A 7,944-nucleotide genomic window follows, 5' to 3' on the forward strand; every position below is an offset into this window, starting at 1 on the left:
TTCATTATGTCTAAATGAGAAAGGCCAAGTATGTTAAATGTTTTTGCTTTTGTTTTTTCACCATGGTTGCAGCAAAACATTCCCCTAGTCTTCTTCCTCTTCAGTAATCTTGGTAGTCTGGGCAGTTCAGTTTCTTTTGTTCTATTTTTACATTTAATGATTCAAAAGATCCTGTTAAATGATAAAAGGAAAAACTTCAAACAAACTTCAAACAAACAGCTGTAAGCTTCTAAGAATAATTTATTAGGTTTGGTTTTGTATATGTGAAACATTTTGTTTCATGTCAGCAATCTCAAGCTGTCTTGTTGAAAAGTTATTAACATGTTATTATTTGATTGGAGAAATTCTGCAGCATGCCCATTAAAAAGTGAAAAGGTTTATTTTTTTTATACATTTTGTCATACATGCAGATAATACAGCAATAACTTTATTACCTTTAATGTCACAGATTAAACAATGTCCATCAATATGTGTTAAGATTAATAAACTCAGTAGTGCATGAGGATTACTGACAGGTATGACTGTCTGACTGTCAACAGACTGTCAGTCTGTTGAAATATTAATCACACCAACAATCACAGTTTGGTGTGACGACATTTTCCCCTTTGTTCGCCTTCAAAATATACTTGGTGAAAATGTGTGGGTGTGCTGGACACTCCCCATGCATTTTTCATTTGAGAAAGATATGTACTGATGGAGGCTTCCTGTTTCATTATTAGTTTAGCTTTTACTGAAGCTGCTCTGAAAAATAGTCTGCGAATGTGGCATCAATGGCATGTAGCTGACGTAGACTGTGACCTTTAAAGCATTTATGTTTCTGTTACTACAAAAAATATTAATATTCATATTAATATTTGTTCATTTACCCAAATGTTATTATTGATGTTTATAATTACTTCTCAATAACATTTCCCTCATATTTTTAAGATTATAATAATTATTTTGTTCTCTTTGTTGCCTTTGTTTTGTTCACCTGATTTGAAAAATAACCAGTTTAATTACTGATTTAAACTGATTTAATCTTAGACTTTTCATTTATGTTAAAATGTATCCTTGTCTGCAGATTTCTTTTTCTTTCATATTCTGTGATTTGCTGCACTTTAACTTAAAATATTCTCCATTCCAGCAGGATTTAATTAAAGTGTACCAAGTGCTACATGTAGCTATATTACAGGTATCTATATTTCTAATTAAGTTGCATTTTTCTTTGTAGAAAATGTCATTACATCTACCAGTGTTAGATGTACTTACACTAAAGGATCAGAATTTACCTGAGTGGATTAGTGTTATAAACAATATTGAAAGTGACGCACATGTACCTGCTCGATTCTAAAAATAAATGTGACAAGATCTGGTTACATAACATACTAGATCTCAAACATCATTCATGGATAAATAATGCTTATTAATTAAGGATGATTACTTTTATCCAGACAAAAGGCCTTTCTTTATGTTTGTTCAAGTGTTTATGGTATTAAATCAGTCTTGAACCTTATTGTTAGGCAGTTTATGCAAGCTTTGATTGGCGACACCATAATTTGTATATTCCTTGGCTGATTCAAACCCACATAATGAGGTTCAGTAACTCAGTCTGCAAAAGTGGAACAGATTCCATTAAATACTGAAGCCACCAATCAAGAACAAAGTTATTTCCAGCAGGTCTTACAAACAGACTCAGCTGCAATCTTTGCAGATCAACTGATCTCAAGTCAATTTGTGAAATTTCTTCTGTCCTAGATATTACATGATCAACTGTAAGTGGTGTTATGGCAAAATTAAAGTGTTTAGGAACCACACGTATTCAGCTACAAAGTGACAGATCATTTAACAGTGGTTGTTTACTGCTGAGACATAGTGCACGAAGGTCACAAATGCTCTGCTGACTCAATAACCACATTTCCAAACTTTCTTTTGCATAAACATTAACACAAAAAATGCACCAGGAGCTTCATGGCAAAGATTTCCATGACCAAGCTGCTCCTGTAGGCTCATGTAGGTTTTATATGAGTATGTAAGAAACGTTTCACTTCCACCCCAGTTTGAATGAATTTGTCATTATAGTAGCAATGGCTTACTCATGAATACGAAAACCTATCTTTGACAAATGATGTTTTAGAAGATATGTATAATTTTTATAGTGCATGTTAGAGTTTGAGATATTGTGAGCCATGTGCCAATGCATAAAAAAAGGCAGTCAAGGTACAAGGTAGACCTAATAATTTGGTATTTATTTTATTGTACAAAATACTGCCTTTTTGTTTCTTTGTGTGTGGAATGCACCAGAGTAAGCAGGGTATACATTTTGTATATGTGAAGACTACACATAACTCAAATATTTCCAATAATCTTTTTACGATGCCATAGTACTTTAAAGGTTTAACTGGAGACAATTGAATTTCAAGAAAAGATTTACTGTTTTTTTGTTTGTTTTTTAGATTTTTTTTTTAGATGACAATAGCACTAAACCTTTAGCCTAGTTAATGATTTAATAAGTAAACTGCTTATTGAGTTGATGTAGCGATAGAGAAAATACATGAAAAAACAAACAATTGTTAGGTTGGACCAATACTCTTAATGTCTTGTTCTTGTTTCTTTGTATATTTTATCCTTTTTTTTTAACTCTTCAAGAAAACTGTCGTTTGAAAATATGAGAAAGGAGTTAAATTTGAATGCATTATCAGTCCTCATTTTTGGGCAAATGAGTGTGGTATATATGTAGAGACAAATATCTCTAATTTAAAAAAAAGTTTTGTATTACAAGGTACAGTGAAAACATTTTGAAAACTCATACTCTATAATAAACAAAGAGGTCTGCTTACTTTGATTGTGTTACACTTCTTCCAACTGCTTTTCGCTCTACTGGATTTCATTATTTGTTTGTCTGCCTTGACGTCTATGAGTAACTATGAGTGAGGTCACTAACAAAAAGAAGGGAGAGGTTGTTATCCTGAACCAAGAAACCTTCAGGTTCATCGCTTGACAAACTCGTGAGTCCTGTGATGTGACATTGTTCCTCAATATGTCACAGACTCTTCTATCATCTCTCACATACGTCATTAGCCCTCACCCTTCTGAAATATATAAGGCCACAAGAGGTGTGAACATAAGGTTTAACAGAGCAAAGAGGTGAACTGCACTGTTTAAAACGGAATAATTTAAAAAATCTACAGGAGATAAAAAAAAAGAATTAATAAATTTTCATCTGATCTCAGTTTTGGTAAGTACAATATACAAAATAGATTTCATGTACTGTGAATATGACTTTAGTTGTTAAACTAATCCTAATGAATTATTTTATATATGTTATTTTAAAATTGTCATACATAGTTTTTTTTTTATTGAGAAGTGTTATGATGAGTACAGTTAATGATCAAAACCTTTTGTATTTTTGTAAAATTCTGTTATCCTGAGTTTTTAACTCATTTTTTAAAATTTGTTTATTAATCTGTGTGCATAACCTTGACATATGTTTCTTTTACAGATTTAACTGATTAAACAATGGCCATTGGACTGATGATATCAATTTTGTTGCTTCTTATAGGTAAGTTAAGTGATGATAAATTTACTGTTGATTTAAAATAAATGAACTGCTTTAGCATAGCTATATATACCCTCATGCATAATTGCTACAGGCAATACGTAGACTGTAAGAACACTGATTGTTATAATACTTTAATGGTTAGGCACTTATTACCTTGAGTACAATGAGTACAATCTAGGGGAATTGTACTTAGTGATGCAAGATGAAGCCAAATTTCTACATTTTTTTAAATTTCTACAAAAAGTGGGTTTAGTAACAACTTTGAGTGTGGTATAGATGAGATGAGGACATTTTGCATACTTGTTGAAAGTTTTGCTTTGAAAAAAAAAACAGTGTAGTTTCTCTGTCGCTCTTGTATGTGAGAGACAAGAGAGAAAGCTTCTCTCTTGAGTGGTTTTCCTCATGCTTAGTATGCAGTAACACAGCACACATGGATCATTCCATTTAAAATCACTCATTTCTGAAAAAGGTTAAGAGGTTCCCACTAAGCCCCCTCACAATCTTTATTACTATTTTACAATTTTAAGAAACAATATAATTCAGTGTAAAAATAATTATATTAAGAGATTATTTTAGAGTGTTACAGAAAAATAATAGGTAAAGGTTGCTTTCCATGAAAATGTGGATAGAAGTGAGACCTTTCATGCAGTACAACAAATTTTGGCACAATGTGATATGACCCTTGAAAGTTTAACCAAACTTCACTTTATGACGTTCTTACACAGTGAATTGTCAGAGAGCAAATAATAATATTTAAGGTACCATATTTCTCTTACTCTACTTTATAGAAGTTATTGTAATTAATTAACCATGATTAATTGCATTTAATCGCACAAGAAAATTTGCCCCAAAGCGCAAATTTTTTTTTTTTATTTAAAAGGGATTTAGTGGGCAACAGAATTAAATAATAGACATGGACATGAATATTGTAAACTCAAGCTCTTTTAATTTATGGGGGAAAATATTTAAACTGCAAAACAGAGAAACAAAAATAATATCCCTGGCCAAAATTGGGCAGACTTAAAAATAAAGTGCTATTTTAAGTAGTTTAAGTACATTTTCAAAATGGTATTGTCTTTAAATAATAATGAAAAACTGTCAACATAAAGTGCAGTTTTTCTTTTTAAACAAAATAAGCCAGAAACATAAAAGGGTATTTGAACAGCTTCACTTTTAAACTCTGAGTAACCTTAGCCAAAATTATTTTGTACATTAGGCTAAAACAGTGTGATCATCGAACATTTTAGTGCAAAAAATATTGCGGTCTGTGTGGCAGACCATGGGTGTGTGGGGAAGGAGGACCCAAGATGCAGGACTCTGCAATGCGATATTTACAGTGAAGTAAATAGTACACAATAAATTCCCCGTGCATCTCCAACTCCCGTGCCGCGTCTCCTTCTCAGTGCCTGTGCTCCGTGTCTCCGCTCCCGTGAAACTTGTGCTCGCTGCTCTCCCGTTCCCGCACTCCTGCTGGAAAACTATAAAGGCAGCCGTTAACCCACAACTCAACAGCGATAGATTTACCATGCACTGACTTTCAGTGTTGGGAAGGTTACTTTTAAAATGTATTCCACTACAGATTACAGAATACATGCCCCAAAATGTATTTTGTAACGTATTCTGTACGTTACTCAATGAAAGTAACGTATTCTGAATACTTTGGATTACTTAATATATTATTATGCTTTTTACAACTACATGAATGTAATTTATTACTATTACTGAAGGTCCGCGGCTCCGAACCGTAGTAAAGGGACCTCTGGCTAATACGTCGGGTTTGTGTCGGGCTCGTAGCCGAAAAATAGCTTTACTTTGTTGTCTGTGTCAAGTTTGAGACAGAGAGAGGCGTTGAAAGGCTGCTCCAATGGAACTTATTGTTTCGGAGGAAAACATGAACACAGTGTACACTTAATAGCATACGTACAACTGGGCTCGTCAGGCACTCTTCTTGGCTGCAGTGGTTATTATAATAATTACATGCTTCCAGCTCCCGTTTCTGCTCGACGACAACTCTACTTTTCCACTCTCCTTTTTCTCCCTCCTCGCGCTCACAGACACATAACGGGTATGTATGGCAGTCCATTCTCCCTGCAACACGGACTACACTGCCCATGAGGCTACATTCTTTAGGGCTATACCTGTAGCATTCTGCCTATCAGCTTATCACAACAACAACAACAAAAAAAAGGCGCTCTCTCACCCAGGAAACACACAGTCGCAGAGAGAGAGAGAGGGCGTCACCCTGTAACCATGGCAACCGTAACGCTGCCGCCTGGAACAACAGAACATAGCTGTCAAACAAAACCCAAACAGTCCTGACCCGTGACAATATGAAACAGGAAAGTACCGCCATGTAATCCCTTTATTTCAACAAAGTAACTGTATTCTAAATATCATCTTTTTAAACGGTAACTGTAATGGAATACAGTTACTCATATTTTGTATTTTAAATACGTAACGGCGGTACATGTATTCCGTACATGTATTCCGTTACCCCCTTTGCTGGAAACACTGACGGGTAGTTACTCAACAATCCAGCGTCGAGGAGCTCTCAGCCACACTGCTTTGTAGCTCCTCTGACGAGGCTTGATCGGCGCCAGGTGTGTGTGGAGATCCTTGGGTGTGACCGGTCAACTGGCAGGGCCACACCCACCAGGCCTGAAGGTGCCTGTCACAACGGCGCCCACAAACACACACACACACACATCTGCCAAAACACAAACATGGAGTGCAGGAAAAGCGGCAGAGCAGAACACACCCATATAATATAATAATAATAATAATAATAATCATAGTCCACACTGCTCATGGACCCCGAGTCCCCAGAACCGGACTGTAGCAATACAATAGCAAACCCATTGGACTCACAGTACGTCCATGCTTATTTACTGTCCATCTATTTCAGCCAGTTACTTAGACAAACTAGTCTGTTCACATTTTCTCAAGGCAGCTCTCTTTTTTGTTACTATGTGACCTGCAAGTGAGAACAGTCTCTCACATGGGACAGAAGTGGCAGGACTAATCAAATACTTGTGGGCCAGGACAGACAGCTGTGGGTGGGTCCCTGCTCAACTGGACCACCACTGCAGCGGGCAGTCTTTCTTGCTAATGGTGGATTCTGTTCTGTACAAACTCAGGGCCCTGTTACACAGGGCTTCCTGATTTGAATGAGAGTCTGAAGACAATGTAGAGAGGAGGAGGCTCTTTGCCTTTGCTGGCTCCTTTGTGGTGGCATCTTTACACTGTTCCTGCAGCAGGGCCTCAAGGCTGGTCCAAACCTCTTCCCCTTGCAAGTCACTTTAAATCCTTAAAGCATGGATCAAGCACAGTAGCTATCTTGAGCCACTGATGGTTGAGTGTAGCTACACATTGGGATAGGTCCTTTGTGAAGGCAGTCTTAAATTTCACCATGTAGTTTCAGTCATCAAAGGAGACCTCGATGGTGTGATGCAGGTGGCAGAAAGCAGGTAGAACATGAGACACATGTCTCACCTCCAAGAAGCTCAGTCACAAACCTGTAGTAGACAGTTCAAGAAAGTAATTATTAATCTACGCAATAATTGTCAACTACAGAGCTTTTTGGAGAAACAGTACCAATAAGTTAAAAAAAATATCTGCATGGGTCAAGGACAGCCACCAGCTTTTGGAGTTTCACCAGCTCTTATGGAGTTAAAATGAGTAGCTTGTGCCTTAGTTTGTCTAAAGCAGCAAAAACCGCCTCTTGATTCTTTAGTAGATGAGAAACCATATGATATCAACTGCATTTGGGTCCACACTCTCTCCGCTCCATGCTGCCTCAGTAGAGTTGACATTTACTGTTTGTTATTGGTTTGCTCAGCATCAAATAAAACAGCTCTTTTTCAGTTTAGGCTACTGAAAACGGCTACGTTAAATGAAGTTTGTTTCCACGCTTTGTTTTGTCTGCTCTTTGTCTTTAGCTCTACAGGTTATCTTAGATTACTTGAGTGGGCAATTTATATGAAACACAAGCATTACTAAAACTTCTTGTGTTAACTGTTGCAATGAATTCATGACATAATATTTGAATTGCGAAGACATAAACATATTACAAACTGATTTGGGAATGGTGACTCAGAATACGTTAATTTAAATTTGTATGACTACATGTAAATTCCGTCACTACAACCACAGGCCCAGCCACTACAACAACGACGGCAGCCACAACCACCACAGCCCCAGCCACTACAACAACGACGGCAGCCACAACCACCACAGCCCCAGCCGCTACAACAACGACGGCTGCAACCCCCACCACAGCAGCCACAACCACCACAGCCCCAGACACTACAACAACGACGGCAGCCACTACCACCACAGCCCCAGCCACCACAACAACGACGGCAGCCACCACCACCACATCCCCAGCAACTACAACAACGACG

General features: G+C 37.0%; 1 long non-coding RNA gene and 1 pseudogene across 1 annotated transcript; one reads left to right on the forward strand and one right to left on the reverse strand.

Moving 5' to 3' along the window:
- The first annotated feature begins 1,308 nt into the window (after positions 1-1,308).
- On the forward strand, positions 1,309-7,785 carry LOC146521836 (uncharacterized). Its single transcript, XR_014870630.1, has 3 exons — positions 1,309-3,217; positions 3,482-3,541; positions 7,694-7,785. It is a non-coding gene; the product is annotated as an uncharacterized LOC146521836 (long non-coding RNA).
- Positions 4,365-7,353, reverse strand: LOC146521837 (uncharacterized; annotated as a pseudogene).
- Positions 7,786-7,944: the final 159 nt, after the last annotated feature.

The sequence above is a fragment of the Neolamprologus multifasciatus genome, chromosome 3 (genome assembly GCF_963576455.1).
Source record: "Neolamprologus multifasciatus chromosome 3, fNeoMul1.2, whole genome shotgun sequence".
NCBI classification, from domain to species: Eukaryota; Metazoa; Chordata; class Actinopteri; order Cichliformes; family Cichlidae; genus Neolamprologus; species Neolamprologus multifasciatus.